General features: G+C 43.4%; 1 pseudogene; it reads right to left on the bottom strand.

Moving 5' to 3' along the window:
- Positions 1–17,389, bottom strand: part of LOC140455670 (uncharacterized) — a 72,967-nt pseudogene extending 55,578 nt beyond the window's left edge.
- Between the last annotated feature and the right edge of the window lie 1,112 nt (positions 17,390–18,501).

The raw sequence follows: 18,501 nt of genomic DNA, 5'->3' as shown, positions 1-18,501 counted from the left end.
TTTCAGAAATTGACATCATTAGACTCTTAATTCCAACTTTTATTGAATTCAAATTCTATTGTCTGTCATGGTGGGATTGAAACCCAAATCCCCGGAACACTACTTGGTCTCTGTATTAATATTCATTAGTGATAATAACACTGGGCATTGCTTCCTCTTGCTGAGGTTCTGCAGACCTGAGTTCCCATTGAGTACAGGACATCACGCTGCACCGGATGTTGGTTTGGTCACTTTTGCACTACTTTAAACAGGTTGACCTGCTATAAGGCTATTAATAAATTGGAGAAGGTGCAGAAAACAATGACAAGGACTGGAACTAGAGAGTTTAAATGAAGAGTTAAATAAAGTGAAATGTTCTTCACTGGGATCATGAAAGGTTGAAGGTTGACCTTATAGACGTAAGGGGCACAGATAAGGTGAATAGCGAAGGTCTTTTCCCTAGTCTAAGGGAGTTCAAAGCTAGATGGCATAATTTTCAAAACTGGAGAAAGAATTAAAAGGGACCTGAGGCGCAACATTTTCACACAGAGGGTGGTTTGTATGTGGACTGCCAGAGGAAGTAGTAGATGCAAGAAAAGTTACATTTAAAAGACATTTGAACAGGTACATAAATAGGAAAGGTTTAAAGGATATGGGCTGGGCACAAGCAAATGGGACTAGTTTAGTTTGGGAAACTTGTTGGATAGATAAGACTGTTACAGTGCCGTATGACTCAGCTGCATCATACTCAACATAATAGTAGTGTGATATGTTCACCTTACACCCTTCCAAGATTCATTTCCTATCCTGTGCTTTGTTACTTTGGTTGTTTTAAAGTTGTGTTTTATACTTTTTTCTATTGTTTTAATGTTTGCATACTTACAACTCAATAAATTTGCATTTTCTCTAATACCAAATTACCTGATCATTTTAGGTGTGTTCCTAGCCAATAACATAGTAAGAATCCTGGACATAATATATTTGTCAATCTCACTTTGGCCAAGATACTTTCTGTATTTGAGGCAAACAGAGCATGTACTGATTTCTGTCTCCATGGAAGAGGTCACCAGCCTGTCAGAGGTTACATCTTGAGCAGCACCACTTTGTATCAAGCATAAATGATCGGGAGATCCCAAATGTTCACTCCTATTCCAAATGTTTCATTTAATTGTATCTGATAGGTGCCTCACCACCCCCCCCCCCCCCCCCAAGAGTTGCTTTGTGCCATGTGGTTTTCTTTATCGTTAGGTATATTGGGTTACACTTTTTATCGGGACAATCGAGAGCTGGTCGGAAGGGGACCCAGTGTACTGAGACAAGACCATTATACCAACTACCATCTCCAAGGCAATCCCCGTAGGACTTAAGATGTATCTCTGAGCTGTGGTACTGTCTTTGATTATCTGCATCCCCACAATTTACTAAGCTGCATGCATCGGTGTCTATTACTTGTGGATTATCAGACTCAGGAACCATTAATAACACATATGAAAATAATGTTTGACAAAATCCCAATACTAAGAGAGCTAGTATCACAACTCTAAGCATCCCCAGCATTCTAAAAATCGTGCTGAAGCACCGACAGACTTAATATACAATCCCACAGAAATAATCCCATGCTCGCATCGCCACTGTATGATCGGTTTCTCAAAGTCTCTAGCCTGAGTTTCAGTGGTTCTTGCATTGATTCGGCTGTCCAGATTTCTTCCTCAACTGGAGATTCCACTGGCCCTTTGATCTGAGTGTAGTGAGTCCAGCCTTTCCCCACCATTCTTATCACTGTTTCAGTGGTCAAAAGAGCCTGGTACGGCCCTTCCCAGTCTGACTGCAATTTAGCCTCTGTCCATGATTTTACTAAGACCCAATCTCCCGGTCGAATCAAATGAACAGTGAATTCAAGGGACGGAGTCTGTGCCAATCAACCCTGTTTCTTGAGGAAAGACAAACAGGAGGTCAAGCCCAGTATATACTTCATTAAGAACAAATCTTTAGTTTCTGGGATTGGCAGTGGCCAGAGATAGGAGCTTCCCGAGGACCTGGACAGTAGGTATTAAGGAATAAACCACCGCTTCCTGTGGATTCAGGGATTCTTCTTTAGTTACCTCATCAGCCAGTAATGTAGCTTTCCATTCTTTAATTAACAGTGAATTAATGCATTCATGTTTTAAATTAATCATGAATCAATATGACAGGTCACTAGGAATGTGTGAAGGGATCCTGCCAATTAATCTTGATTCAGGCTAGCACAATCGATTTATTATAAATATTAATTATTAATTATATATTATATTGGTATAAAAATCATTATCTGTAATTCTGGGTGGAAACGCAACAAGTGACTAAAACATTTTTAAAACTGTAATTGCGCAGTTCTGTTTGTTTACCAGTCACTTGTGACTTCTCATTCTGTTTCTGTAATTGTTTTGCTCGAGCACATTCATTTTTGAGAACCTCAACAGATTTCATAGCACCATTTGCAATTAATTCAGTCCCCAATTTGGTGGTCGTATCTTGTCATGAGCGCATAACTAATTCTTCATGCCTCTCATCACAAAACTGTCACCATAATCCAATTAACTCTTTCGTTCCCGCTCCCTTGGGCTTAAAATTTAAGGATGACCTTGCTGCCCCCTGTATCGACTAGGAAAACTATGTCCTCTTTATAAAGTCCCACCTTTAAATTTATCAAGGGTTCCTGGTGGGTCCCCGGGGGCAGGAACCTCTGACACCCCTATTTTTCATCAAGGTTCATAAACAGTACTGCCTTTACTTCCTTTTTCAGATCTGGACACTCTCTCTTAAAGTGACCTGTCTTTCCACAGTGGGAATTTCCAGTTCGATCCTTGTTCCTGTCCACCAGACCCCTTAACATCTTCTCCCCGATCTCTTCTCCTCCCTTTATGTTCAACATGCTGCCCACCACCATTCCGGTTTCTTTCTCCTTTTAGTTTTGTCCTTTCCTTTATTACCTCATCAACCATGGCTATCATTATTTTTGCCTTTTGTTTCTACTTCTTATGTTACGTTGCCAGATCAATTGTTGACCCGATTTAACCAATTGAACAGCTTTTTTGCCACCGAATGGCCATTCCTCATCACCTAATACTTTCTTTAGACCTTGAAAATTTTTTTTGAAGAAATATTGCAATATTTCTTGCTTCCTATAACTTCAAATGCCAATTCATCAATTTAGATTAGATCACTTACAGTGTGGAAACAGGCCCTTCGGCCCAACAAGTCCACATCGACCCGCCGAAGCACACCCACCCAGACCCATTCCCCTACATTTACCCCTGCACCTAACACTACGGGCAAGTTAGCATGGCCAATTCACCTAACCTCCACATTTTTGGACTGTGGGAGGAAACCGGAGCACCCAGGGAGACACGGGGAGAATTTATGCTTGTCTACTTTAAAGCCTGTTTCTAACTAAACATTTTGGAACCTTACTTGTAAATATATATTTATATGTTATAAATTCATTTATTCAGTATTTAATATTTAAAATGAAATCGACTATAATTACCCAGTTTTAGTCCCTGAATTTAAATCCAAAATGAGTTTTCTCAAGTAGATACAGAACTGGCTCAAAGGTAGAAGACAGAGGGTGGTGGTGGAGGGTTGTTTTTCAGACTGGAGGCCTGTGACCAGTGGAGTGCCACAAGAATCGGTGCTGGGTCCTCTACTTTTTGTCATTTACATAAATGATTTGGATGCGAGCATAAGAGGTACAGTTAGTAAGTTTGCAGATGACACCAAAATTGGAGGTGTAGTGGACAGCGAAGAGGGTTACCTCAGATTACAACAGGATCGGGACCAGATGGGCCAGTGGGCTGAGAAGTGGCAGATGGAGTTTAATTCAGATAATTGCGAGGTGCTGCATTTTGGGAAATCAAATCTTTGCAGGACTTATACACTTAATGGTCAGGTCCTAGGGAGTGTTGCTGAACAAAGAGACCTTGGAGTGCAGGTTCATAGCTCCTTGAAAGTGGAGTCGCAGGTAGATAGGATAGTGAAGAAGGCATTTGGTATGCTTTCCTTTATTGGTAAGAGTATTGAGTACAGGAGTTGGGAGGTCATGTTATGGCTGTACAGGATATTGGTTAGGCCACTGTTGGAATATTGCATGCAATTCTGGTCTCCTTCATATCAGAAAAATTACGTGAAACTTGAAAGGGTTCAGATGAGATTTACAAGGATGTTGCCAGGGTTGGAGGATCTGAGCTACAGGGAGAGGCTGAACAGGCTGGGGCTGTTTTTCCTGGAGCATTGGAGGCTGAGGGGTGACCTTACAAAGGTTTACAAAATTATGAGGGGCATAGATAGGATATATAGACAAAGTCTTTTCCCTGGGGTCAGGGAGTCCAGAACGAGAGGGCATTGGTTTAGGGTGAGAGGGGAAAGATATAAAAGAGACCTAAAGGGCAACGTTTTCACACAGAGGGTGGTACGTGTATGGAATGAGCTGCCAGAGGATGTGGTGGAGGCTGGTAGAATTGCAACATTTAAGAGGCATTTGGATGGGTATATGAATAGGAAGGATTTGGAGGGATATGGGCCGGGTGCTGGCAAGTGGGACTAGAGGGCTTGGGATATCTGGTCGGCATGGACAGGTTGGACCAAAGGGTCTGTTTCCATGCTGTACATCTCTATGACTCCATGACTCTAGTCCTGGCAATCATTGCTCAACTGCAGTGCTCTAAGTCGTGAAATAACCAGAGCTGCCTTAAAAGGATTTGTCTATTCAAGTTAAAAAAAACTTCTAATGCATGAATAATGGCCAAATCCAAGGTCACAGGTATTAACCATAGGATTTTAAAAATTACAAGCTAATGTTGAACTGAAACTTCAAGTGTCCTCCATAAATTGCTTTTATGTAAGGATAAAAGAGATTAGTCAGAAACAGATAGAAAGGCAGTTATGACCTGTAAAAAGAACAGGAGTTAACATTTTCTTTCATAATCACTGTAAAATCCTTAACCTTAAAAGAAATCATGTTAAATTTTCATAATAGAAATCAGATTCAAAACAGTCCTGGATCTCAAGCTCCAGGAAACAAAGCACAAACATTCAATCACCAACAAACAAATGTGCATTCAAACCGAATCACAAAGGGTTAAACTTTCCATTAGCTGTACAGCTCTTTTCTCTCTCTCTCTGTCTCACACACACACACCGTATCTCACAGACACTTTCTGGGCTTCCCACCACAACAACACCTCTCAGTGCTCCTCACTTCACCCCTCTATCTTTTGAATTTTTTTCTGGATGTCTGCCCATGATTTAGTTACAAAGTGTACCCTCAGTAGCCCTTCAGCTACTAGCCCTTCCGATACGAAGCATAATCTGACTCCTCCTGACTGTAAGGCTGTTTTCCGTTGACATATAAAATTCAAATATTTACAAACCCAGTCTTCGTCCGACCCGTACTTTGGCCAGAAGACGGCGGAACGAAGAATGGATTCCTTAGTCCATACAAAGCATCTTTTTCCTATCTTTTTCCCTTTACAAGTATTATTTTTCCAATTCCACAACATTCTGCCCAATGGACTTTCTGGAGGGATGTTGTCAGGGACCCCGCCTCCATTTCCATTGCCTTTTTCTTTTGTTTTCCTGGAGGCTTTTTCCTTACCCTCAGCACAGCCCATACTGAGTTCCTTCATTAGTCCCTTATTAACTACTAAAACTCAATCCCGGCCACCAAGGCAGTACTTAAAAGTCAATTATCTTACCTTGGTCTGTGCACAGAGTTGCCTGGCCCCTTTTTGTCGTATTTTCTATTGACATCCTTTCACTGTTTGATTCAGATGTCTCTCTTGTGGGATTCGTACCAGTTGCCCAAGGGAGCGGACCAAACTGGGGCACAAGACCGCTCCTCAATCGGGAACGGGACGCATCTTCCCAGTATCCAGGGCCAGCCACTCCCCCCGGCGATGGAAGAATATCCCGGACGGACCCCAGTTCTGAGAAACTAAGCTCACTCACATCAATAATTTCAGTCCGAGACAAGATCTGAAGCAGCAGTATCATTTATTACACTCTTTCAAGAGGGTGTCTAACAGGTAGGCACACCGAGTTTAACGAGTACACAACATTTTATGCAATTCATTTCTCTTTCCCTCCTCCCATTGCTCCTCCTCTGTTTACACCTCCCACTACTCTAAACCTGGTTTTTATCTCTGGCCTCATCCGGCTTTGCTCGTGACAAAATGTATGTCCTGCTTGGCCGTTTCACCACATCCCTCTGTGGTCTATTGTTACATATCCTCCTTCACTGCCATCTGCTTCCTTGCTTGCTAAAGCAATATTTCCTTCCATTCTTTCCTCACACTGAGCCTTATGACCTCCTGATTGTGGTCTTTTTTGTTTTTGCAGAAGTGGGAAACAGATGCTTGTAACTGTTTGTACAGGCATATCTAGCTTAACCTACACCCGCCCCCCCCCCCCCACCCCCCATGATTCAGCCTTGTGATTTTTGCAGATAACAACATTTACAATTTTTCCCTCACACCAATCATTGATACAGACAACACTGGTTGACAAACAGTTACACCCTACAACAGTCTGAGTTCTAGGCAGAGGTTCGACAAGCTCAGACATTTTTCTTTAGAGTGTAGGAGACTGAGGGGGGATCCGATAGAAGTGTATAAGATCGTGAGAGGCATGGATAGGATAAGTGCACTCAGTCATTTTCCCAGGTTTGGGGAATCAAGGACTAGAAGGTTTGAGGTTAGAGAGGAAAGATAAAAAGGGAACCTGAGGGGAAATGTTTTTACACAGAGGGTGGTATACATATGGAATGAGCTGCCAGTGGAGGTGGTTGGGGTGGGTACATTAGTAGGATGTGGGCCAAGTGCAGGGAAATGCGGTTTGTTTGGAGACATTTTGGTCAGCATGGCCCAGTTTGGCCAATGGCCTGTCTCCATTCTGGAGGACTCTGTGACTCTAAGATCTTTTGGACAGCATATAATTTGGGTAATCCAGAGCCTGTACTGTAATAGTCCTCACAAGACATTGTAAACTCTTTTGAGGATGTTTAAAAGTCTGTTTACCTATGTCTCTCAATTCACTAATTGCAACTGGCAGGCGAGGAACTGGGGGAGGAGAGGGGAGAGAGAGATTTGATTTAAGGAGAGGTGGGACGGAGCTGGGAGCTGAGGCCGGGAGAGTGCAGGACCTTGGAGCAATGGGCCAGGAATTGGAGGATTAATTTGTGCTTATTCCAAAAAAAAATTGGTGCCTTCTAATGCAGCATCCAGTGGAACTCCCTCAGAACAGGAGTCCACATAGACAGCAGTGAGGGGAATCAGTGCAGGAATCCACACAGACAGCAGTGAAGAGAATCAGTGCAGGAATCCACACAGACAGCAGTGAAGAGAATCAGTGCAAGAATCCACACAGACAGCAGTGAAGGGAATCAGTGAAGGAATCCACACAGACAGCAGTGAAGGGAATCAGTGCAGGAATCCACACAGAGAGCAGTGAGGGGAATCAGTGCAGGAATCCACACAGACAGCAGTGAAGAGAATCAGTGCAAGAATCCACACAGACAGCAGTGAAGGAAATCAGTGCAAGAATCCACACAGACAGCAGTGAAGGGAATCAGTGCAGGAATCCACACAGACAGCAGTGAAGGGAATCAGTACAGGAATCCGCACAGAGAGCAGTGAAGGGAATCAGTGCTGGAATCCACACAGACAGCAGTGAAGGGAATCAGTGCTGGAATCCACAGAGACAGCAGTGAAGGGAATCAGTACAGGAATTCACACAGACAGCAGTGAACAGAGTCAGTGCAGGAATCCACACAGACAGCAGTGAGGGGAATCAGTGCAGGAATCCACACAAGCAGCAGTGAGGGGAATCAGTGCAGGAATCCACACAGACAGCAGTGAACAGAGTCAGTGCAGGAATCCACACAGACAGCAGTGTGGGGAATCAGTGCAGGAATCCACACAGACAGCAGTGAGGGGAATCAGTGCAGGAATCCACACAGACAGCAGTGAACAGAGTCAGTGGTGTGGACACACTCCCATTTTATCGTAATAACTGGCATAATAGAAACATTCTATGCAAATGTAAAGTTAATATGTGAATGGGTCATTAAGAGTTGAAAGGATGACGCTGGAAAAGCACTGCAGATCAGGCAGCATCCAAGGAGCAGGGGAGTCAACATTTCAGGCATAAGCTCATCATCAGGAATGTCATCATTAACTCAGGTGGTAGACCATGTAAATGGGGATGCAAGTTGCGAGATTTGATGATGTAAGCGGGTATGTGAGTGAGGTGGCAGTTGGGTCAAGTTGGTGAATTGGTTGGGTATTTTGGGTGTAGTAAATTAAATAGGTTGTTTTCAGGTTTGGGGCTTAGCAGCTCAGGTTGGAGTGCAGACTGGTGGCAGAATATAATCAGGGTAGGTTAGTTCCAGTGGAGCTGATGTTGAGGAGGGTCAGTCTAGGGCTGGTCGAAGTGTCAAGAAGGGAGTTGCAGAGAGAAACAATCGGAGTGATTGGGATCAGGTCGATAGATACCTAGGAATTGTACTACACTTATTCCTTTTTTTGTAAATATATTTATTAGCAATTTTTTTTACCTTTACAAACATATAAAATTATTGAAAAAAGCAATCAATCACAAATACCAAATCACAAAAAAGAAAAAAAAAACACAAATTACAACTACTATCTACTAACTACTAACCTACTCTATAATACAAAGCAAACCCTAACACTGTGCAAAGCAACACCAAAAAGAAGAAAGAAAAGCAAAAAAAAAACAAAAAAAGCACAAAATATAGAACAGCTATGCTCGGCACAAGGCTCTCAAACAAAGGAACGGGAGCATTGTATATATACCCATATTAACTAGGGAGACCTCCTCCAGGGCCCAGGACTTGACAAATCTAATCATCCTTGTTAAACAAACGCCCTAGTTAAGATAACTGATAAATCTATATCCAAATAACTCGAGTAACTGCCATGTCTTATAAAAATTGTCTGTTATGTGGTGCACCATGTTTGTGAAAAAGTCCAAGGGAATGTGCTCCATAATTAATTTCTGCCATCCCAGCAAGCCCAGCGGGTTCTCAGACACCCACTTAATCAGAATATTCTTCCGTGCACAGTGTGCAAGAATATTAAATAGTTTTTTCCCATGCCCGTCTAAAGATGGTAAATTCGGTAGACCTAAGAGGAGAGATATCGGGTCTACTTTGGCTTCAGTCCTCAATACTCTCCCTATCTCTCCCACCAAAGCACTCCAATAAACACGGAGCCTGTGGCAGGTCCAGAAGAGTACCCACACTTATTATACATTTGGGGGACACTGAAGATGCCCCTTTTTTAAACTTTGCCAGACAGTCTGATGCCAGATGAGCCCTGTGCAGAACTTTTAACTGCGTAGCGCATGTCCTGTTACAGATTGAGAGTATTCTCCCATATATTCTCCCATGTTTCAGAAGAGATCTCCACTCCCAGCTCTTGCTCCCAGACCTCACATAACCAGTTAATATCCTGCCACTCAGCAGACGATAGAGGGCACTAACCAAAAGGGTACTTGTGGAATGTAGCAACAACCTCTCTGTATCGGACTTACAGGGCTTAGTGAGAAGCGTAGTCTTCTTCTAGATGAAATCTCTAACCTGCAAAAAACCGAAAAGGTCTCTGCTGGGTAACCTGTGTTTGCGGCTCAGTTGCTCAAAAGACATCATAACCTCCCCATCAAACAAATCTCCCAAACTAGAAACTCCTCTTGCTGCCCATAGTTTGAATCCTGAGTCCATCATCCTTGGTCGGAACCCTGGCATGCCAACTATAGGTGTAAGTGGTGAAGTCTTGGATAAACAACCCTCACTCTGACGCATCGGCCTCCAAGCCTTGACTGAACTAATGACAATGGGGTTCCGGCAATGGTCCATAACTGTCCTCATCTTATCCATGAACAACAGGTTAATAAGAGGACACTTTGCTTGGGAGGCCTCGATATCCAACCATATTGAGTTTGAATTGTTACCTACCCAATTACAGACAAAGGACAGCAGGGAACTCAGTTGATACCTTCTTATGTCTGGGAAATCAACTCCTCCCCCTCCATGAGGCAAGTGCAATTTAGTAAGTTTGATGAGGGGCTGCCCATGATGCCAGAGAAAGGAACCAAACCACCCCATAAGCTGCTGCAGCGTTGACCTGGAAAACATTATAGGGAGCATACGCATGGGATAAAGCAAACGAGGAAGAACATTCATCTTAATGAGAGATATTAAGCCCAGCCATGAAATTGGAAGAGCCTCCCATCCCTGGAGATCTCGCCTAATATTGTCGAGCAAGTGAGCAAAATTAGTCCGAAATAACAGATCAAACCTGGGGGTAATAAAAATGCCTAGGTATTGGAATCCTGCCTGTGATCATTTAAAAGGGAACTTAGGGCCACCTTTAACTTCTGGTACATCCTTAAGGTTCCCCAAAGGCATAGCCTCCAATTTTGCAAAGTTAATCTTATATCCTGAAATAGCCCCAAATGAATTGATACATTGTATCAAATGGGTACGGAGGTCCGAACAGAAGGACATCATCCACGTACAGTGTAATCTTGTGTACTCTCGATCCCACTTCCAGAGTGGTTACGTGAATGGCCTCTGCCAGCGGCTCTATCACCAACATAAACAACAACGGTAAGAGGGGGCAGCCTTGCTGACTACCCCTGCCAATTGTAAAATTCCCAGACCTCACCCCATTGGTGATGACCGCGGCCAGAGAGTGGCAATATAAAACCTCCACTCACCTAGCAAAGACTCCACCCAACCCAAACTGTTCTAAGACATAAAAAAGATACGGCCATTCCACCCGGTCAAATGCTTTCTCTGCATCTAAGGAAATCATCAACCCCTGAATCAATCATTGCTGACAAACTTGGACCATATTCAGCAACCTTCTAATATTATTAGAGGACCTACAGCCCCTTATAAAGCCTGTCTGGTCACCTTTAATAATATGGGGCAACACCCTTTCCAATCTCAGTGCCAGGATCTTGGCAGAATCTTGAAATCTGAATTTAATAGAGAGATGGGCCTGTATGAGACATAATCCTCAGGAACCTTCCCCTTCTTAAGAATTAGGGAAATATTAGCTTCTCTCAAAGATGGTGGTCGGCGTTCATGCATATAGGAGTGATTGTACATCTCCAACATCGGCCCTGACAGAATCCCTATAAACTCCTGATAAAACTCACCCGGAAGACCATCAGGGTCAGGCGCATTCCCTAGCTGACGTTGCCTAGCTGCCTCCTGTATTTCCTGAACTGTCAAGGGGGCATTAAGGAGAGAGGCCTGTTCTAAGGTTACCCCTGGGAGGTCCAGGTTCTTAAAAAAGGTCTCCATTTTAGCACTCCTGTCTTCGCAACCTTCAGACCGATACAATTCAGAGTAAAAGCTCCGAAAAGCTTCATTAATCATTTTAGCATTATATGTAAGGACCCCAATGCTGTCTCTGATTGAGGAGCACGCTTTTTCCTTGTCAGGTACGCTAAATACTTCGCTGGCCTAACCCATATTCGAACCGACTCTGTCTAGTAAAAGCCAGTTCTTTCTTTGCGGTTTGTGTCAGTATTGAATTCAAGGCAGCCCAAAGGGCTGCAATCCGCTGTAGCTTAGTCACCGAAGGCCGTGCAAAATGTGCTGCCTCCGTGGCTTTCAATCGCGTCTCAAGTAGACGCTGCTGTTCCTCCTTCTGTCGTTTCCAGTTAGCCGAATAGGAAATAACTAATCCCCTAGCAAAGGCCTTAGCAGTCTCCTATAGCATGGACGGACTACTGGCCGTACCTGAGTTGATAGTCAAGAATTCCTGAAACTCCTTCAAAAGGTATTCCACAAATTTGGAATCCTTAAGGAGAAAGGGGCCCAAATGCCAGTGCAGCAAACCTAGCCCATCACTCTGGCCTTAACCTCCAAATATATTGCCGCATGATCAGAGATAGCTATATTCCCAATTTTACAACCCATATTTGAATCGAGAAGGGCCGAGGGAGCCAGAAAGAGGTCAATCCTCGTGTGATATTTATGTGGGTTTGAAAAAAAGGTGAAGTCCCTGCCGGTAGAGTGAAGACATCTCCAAATATCCACCAGCCCCAACTCCTCACATAAGTCAACCACCTGCTTGGCCTGTGAAAAAATAGTTGGGGGCCCACAAGGCATCCTGTCCACTGTCGGATCCAAAAGACAATTAAAATCCCCCTATAATAATGTGCCGTGTTCCAAAAGCACTCAACTTAGAGAAAGCACTAATCAAAGATTTGAGGGGATGCGCTGGAAGACAGTAGACCTTTAAAATGCCATATTCCGCCCCATGTATCAGGGCTTTAAGTATCACAAACCATCCCTGCTCATCTTTCACCTGCTGTAATAATGTGAACGGAAGATTTTTCTGGATAAGTATCACCACTCCCCTACTTTTAGTTGTAAAGGATGAAAAGAATACCCGGTCATAACCCCCTGTTGTAATTTCAGGTGTTCTCCATCATCAAGATGGGTTTCCTGCAACAAAGCGATATCAACCTTTCCCTCTTAAGGCTAGAAAGCACTTTTATCCTTTTAATAGGCGAATGACTTCCCTTAATGTTCCAGGTGCACCATTTAATAAGACAATTAGCCATATTCCCTTTCAGACATCCTTGAACCCCTCGGAGGGAGAACCCTGCTTACAAAGTGCCAAGCATAAGTAAATAAAGACTCGTAGAATTGAAAAAACTATATATACAAAAACTACTCTATCATAACTATAAACAACTATTACTACCAAAAACTACAAAGAAAATCAACTATAGAACCTTGAATGGAAGACTCTTCCCACCTGTCCATAGGGGGCACTCACCCTACCCATCCGCTCCTTCACAGCTCCTTTAAACCTGGACTGTGCCCCAGCCTTAGGCCAGTAAAAAGAACAAGGAGATGATCCTTAAATCAAAAGACAATGTCAGGATGAGCACTCTACCCATCCCTGGCTTCATGACACCCCTACTTGTGACTAAAAGAGAAGCAAAACAAACAAAAAAAATGGAGAGAGACAACAAAGAACATCCACAACATTTCCCATCAGAAAATCCAGTTATCAAAAGAAAATAGCAACAACTTATTCCAAAGTCTTTTCCCCCCTTTCCAAAAAGGAAATTATTAGGGAGAAAGAAAGGAATTTAAAAAAAGGAAGGGAAAACATGGGGGAAAATAGAAAAGAGAACAAACATTAACCATATTCTTCAGGCCAATCCACAAAGTTTTTAGCTTTATCCGCCGAGTCAAATGTATAAACTGAAAGCTCATGGCTGAAACAAAGTACTGCAGGGTATCTCATGGAGTACTGGATGCCCAGGTTCCTCAGCCTCTTTTCAACTTCATCGAAGGACTTCCTCTTCTTGGAAAAACATGATTTTGACTCCTTGTACAGCAGTGCCTGCGGATCTTTCCCCAGGGATCTGGAAGCTCCTATAACTTTTTGCTTGTCCTTATATGAGTGGAAGTGCACTAGGGCGGTGATGCTGCACCGGCCCTGACCTGTGCACTGTAACCTGATCCGCCCTTTCAATCTGAAGCCTGCTGTACTCCATGTGAAGGCCCAAAAACTTCGGCAGCCAGTTTTCAAAGAAACTGATGGGTTGCTCACCTTCCTCACCTTCAGGGAACCCAACAATTCGGAGATTTATCCTCCGACCCTGATTTTCGAGGTCGTTGATATGGTCTCTCAAGGCCCGTACCTCTCACTCTAGCACCTGGATTCGACTGGATGAGGACTCCATTGCAGATTCCGAGGCCTTAGTTTGACCCTCCACCTCCTCCAACCTCTCCCCAAGGCCCTGGATCTCCTGCTCTTGCTTCTGCAGCACGGATGCGATAGGTTGAACCTGGACATGAATCTCTCCACGGATTTCCTCAATTGCAGCCACAACTTTCAAGTTAAGTCTCTCCATTGCCACAGCCAATTCCTATGAGTCTGTCAGGTCCCCATGGGGGGAGGGGGGTGTTCAGGAGAGGCTGCTGCTGCTGCTGCAGTTTCTGGTGTGGTAGGTGCTGTATGGGAGTTTCCTCCCTGCTGCTGTTTGCTTGTTCCTTTTCCCTTTGGCATCCTTCCCACTCCTAAATATTAACAAATATGTGTTCTGTAAGGTTTTAAACTAATAATTCCACCACATAAGTTGGCCAGGGATGGCAAAAAACACCAGTATGCCTTGCCTGTTAGGCAGAGCTGTCCACAGCAAGCCTACAGAATCGCCACCATCTTGCCGAGTCGCTTATTCCTATTTAACACATCCTTGGAAACGATCACATGCATACATCAGAACCATTTGAAATCTCGGACTCAAACGCAGTGAGAGGTTTTTTTCCAAAGCTTACCGAGCAGCCAGGAATGTAAAGTCAGATATTCCAATCTCCCAAACAATTCCCACAGAGTCAGTGAATTGAGACTTACGAAAAGCCCCAACATTGCGAGTTGTACATCTGATCTTGAACAATCTGGAGAAAGAAATATCAGGCACACTGTGTCTGCTAAGTTGATGACTTCCATGCTGTTGTTTCTTGTTGAATCTGTGAGATTTTACACTTTAAAACATCAGCTTCCTTCAAAGGGAAAGCAGCTGGTGAGAGCAGTATCTCAGCACTAGTGTTATTATCACTAGTTGTTTGACATGAGTGAAAGCTGTTTCTTGTTCTTTGAACCAATATTATCCTTGTAGTGAGTTTATGTAGAGAACCTCACTCTGATGACAGATTAGTATGAACTTAACTAGGTAGTTGCTGTGTGCAAGGCTTTATTACAAAACTTATACTGATAGAATTCCTTCCATATGAGTACACTGATGGACCAGATATGCTGACTGTGTGAAAGCCTTATTTTAAAAACATCATCCTGGAAATTTCTCCACTGTGTGCATCTTGTCATGTTCTGGAATGTTTCAACACAAGCCTCACATTTGAAAGGTTACTCCCCTGTGTGGATCATATGATGGAGCAGAAGGTTCCGTGACCTTGAGAATGATTTGTTGCATACGCTACACATAAATGGCTTCTCCCCTGTGTGGATGTGTTGGTGTACTCGGAGGCTCACTGACTGTGAAAATGCTTTGTCGCACACATCACATTTAAATGGTTTCTCCCCTGTGTGGATGTGTTGGTGTACACGGAGGCTCACTGACTGTGAAAATGCTTTGTCACACACATCACATTTAAATGGTTTCTCCCCTGTCTGAATCCTCTGATGAACCAGAAGTCTCGAAGAGTCAGGGAATGATTTGTCACACACTTCACATTTGAACGGCTTCTGTCCTGTGTGAATGCGTTGATGTGTGTGGAGATTTCCTGAGTGTGAGAATGATTTGTTACACACCTCGCACGTGAATGGTCTCTCCCCTGTGTGAGTGCGTTGATGTACACAGAGATCCGATGACGATGAGAATGATTTCTTGCATACATCACATATAAATGGTTTCTCCCCTGTTTGAATGCATTGGTGTCTCCGAAGATTTGATGATGATAAGAATGATTTGTTACACACCTCACATGTGAATGGCTTCTCCCCTGTGTGGATGCGCTGGTGCCTGTGGAAGGTTGATGAATGCGTGAATGATTTGATACACACATTGCACATGAATGGCTTCCCCCCGTGTGAATATTTTGATGCACAAGAAGGGTCGATGACTGTAAGAATGATTTGTCACACACTCTGCACGCGAATACTTTCTTCCCTGCGTGAATGAGTTGATGGTTCATGAGGCCTGCTGACTGCAGAAAGGCCCTGTTACACATTTCACATTTGAGCAGTTTCTCCCCAGTGTGAATGCTTTGGTGGTTCACAAGCATTGATAACTTTGCAAAAGCTCGGTTGCACACTTCATCTGTTCTCTTCCGTGAAGCTGCACTTGTGTTAGCAATAGTACAAGAACTGATACAACTAATGTACCTTGTCTGTTAAGCGGATGCATGAACTAGTGCAACTACCTCATACTTGAACAGCCTGTCCCCTGTATAAATGAGTCAGTGGCTCATGAGGCTCGATGAATGATTGAAGCTCTCATCACACTGGGTGCACTCACACTTCTTCGCCGCCTCACCCTGACTGATCACCCACAGCCGAATCTTCAGAAAGGTTGGTTCTGATGGAACCACATCCTCACTCACACCACATACCATTCACTCATTATACTTGTGCTCACTAACCTGTAATTGCTTCCACTCTGAAAATACCTCAGTTTAAAATTCTCTTTCTGGTTTGCAAATCTGTCTACAGCTTCTCTCTTCTCTACCTCTACCATCTCCTCCATTCCTAAAACCTTATAGAGCCTCTGTACTCCCTCAGATCTGGCCTCACCAACATCTCCCATTTTAATTGCTCCAAATTGGTGGCCATGACTTGAAATGCTGAGGCCCAAATCTCTGGAATTCTCTCCCAAAACATTACCGCCTTTCCATATCGCTGTCTCCTTTAAGACCCACTTTAAGACCAACTGCATTGCCCAAATTTGTGATAATTTATCTGAATATCTCCTCATGTGATTCAAGGTCAGTGTTTGCTTACTAACTGAAACCTGAACGATTATATAAGATAAATGAAGATTTCTAGAGTTCTGCTCATATTAAACATCCAGTCACTTTTTGAAAATTAAGGGCGTGCTGCACTGTCAGTGATGCTGGGATTCAACTATGATGTTAAACCGACAGACGCCTTTTCTGCTCTCTCAGAGATGAGTGTAAAATATTCCATGGTACTATTTTGAAGATGACGGGGGTTATCACAAAATTAAATCTCCATCAAACTAATCAAAAACGGATTGTCTGGTCATTATAACTTTGCCGTTTGTGGGAGTATTCTGTGCACACATTGGGTGCGACATTTCCTGCACTACAACAACACTTCAAAACTGACTTCATTGGCTGTAAAGCACTTTGGGATACTGGTGACCATGAAAGGCTCCATATAATTGGGAGTTTTTTGCTCTTTTCTAATGCGATCACAAAGATAAGACAGTGGGAAGTCTTCAAGGGATTTGAGAAGGCAGGAAACGTCGGGATCCCAACACAGAGACAGAACTAACCCTTCACAGTTCACAAGATAATAAACAGCTCCCAACACACAGAGAACTCAACAACTGGAAATTGACGAGAATCCTCAGACACTCTGCATCTAATTTCAGGAATAATCCATCAACAAAACTCAGCCTGGAAATCAGAGGGAAATGCTTCCAATAAACACACTCAATATCCAACACACAGCTCCAGTCAAACAGTTCAACACAAAGCACCGAGTAAACAGCTCTCTCAGCTGGATCTTCTCACACAGCATAAGGGACATTTCCACCCCCTGATTACCCACAGGATAGTCAGACTGCCTGAAGATTGGTGTGGATATTATGGGATACAATTTGTATAAAAGCTGCTCCTTCACTCACAATCGCCTCACTTTGTTTTCAGTCCCTATAGGAAGTGAACCAGCTCTGGAAGAGGAAGAGGAGACAATGGACAGAGTGGGTGGGCTCTCTGATTGACATCCAAATAGTTCTGCAGCTACATGAGTTTCCTGAAACTTGGGAAACTGACCGGGGAAATGGAGGTGACTTTGAGCAGCAGATCAGGTGGGGATAAACTTGTCATTGTCCCATCTGAATAAAACTTCACTTATTGCAGTTGCTGTCTCAGTTTCCCCGGGAAATGTTTAATTTCTGCTCTGGGAATAGCATTCGTCATCCTCGGACTGACATCAGTTATGGATGTTTATCCTTGCGATAATGTGCAAGGGATCAGAACATGCATGAATTCAGAGAGGGCATGAGACTATGTGAGAAAGTTGTGAAATCAGCACTAGGATAATTAATGGAAGTTTGTCCATTTGGGGCTAGTAGAAGGGAGGGAAGTGGTAGAGGCAGATGATGGGATGGTTTTAATCATACTTACCTGAGCAGAGAGGTCAATAACCAAAGAGCAGAGATTAAGAGTAATTGATGGAAGGATTAGAGGGAGTTGAAGAGTATACTTTGTCACCCAGAGCATGTTCAAGGCCTAAAACGTTCTGTCTGGAAGGATCATTGAGGCAGAAACCGCTCCTCGTATTTTAATAAAACATTCGGATAGGAATGGAAGAATAACTTTTTCACGTTTAAAACGAGGATGGAATAACTTCTCTATGTTGCCACTCCACCAAACTCTCACAAAAAAGATTCAGCACTTTCTGCGACAGCCCCAGCCTTTTCAGCCTCTCCCTGTGGCTCAAATCCTCAACCCTGGCAACATCCTTGTCAATCTTTTCTGAACTCTTTCAAGTTTCACAACATCCTTCCAACAGAAAGAAGACCAGAATTGCACACAATATTCCAAAATTGACCTAACCTGTACAATGGCAACATGACCTCCCAACTCCTTTACTCAATGCTCTGACCAATCAAGGAAAGCATATCAAACCCCCTCTTAACTATCCTATCTACCTGCGATTCTACTTTCAAGGAGCTATGAACCTGCACTCCAAGGTCTCTTTGTTCAGCAAATGGGACTAC

The sequence above is a fragment of the Chiloscyllium punctatum genome, chromosome 30, assembly GCF_047496795.1.
Source record: "Chiloscyllium punctatum isolate Juve2018m chromosome 30, sChiPun1.3, whole genome shotgun sequence".
Classification (NCBI taxonomy): Eukaryota; Metazoa; Chordata; class Chondrichthyes; order Orectolobiformes; family Hemiscylliidae; genus Chiloscyllium; species Chiloscyllium punctatum.
Note: the sequence above shows the minus strand (reverse complement) of the source record. Positions and strands in the feature narration are given on the sequence as shown.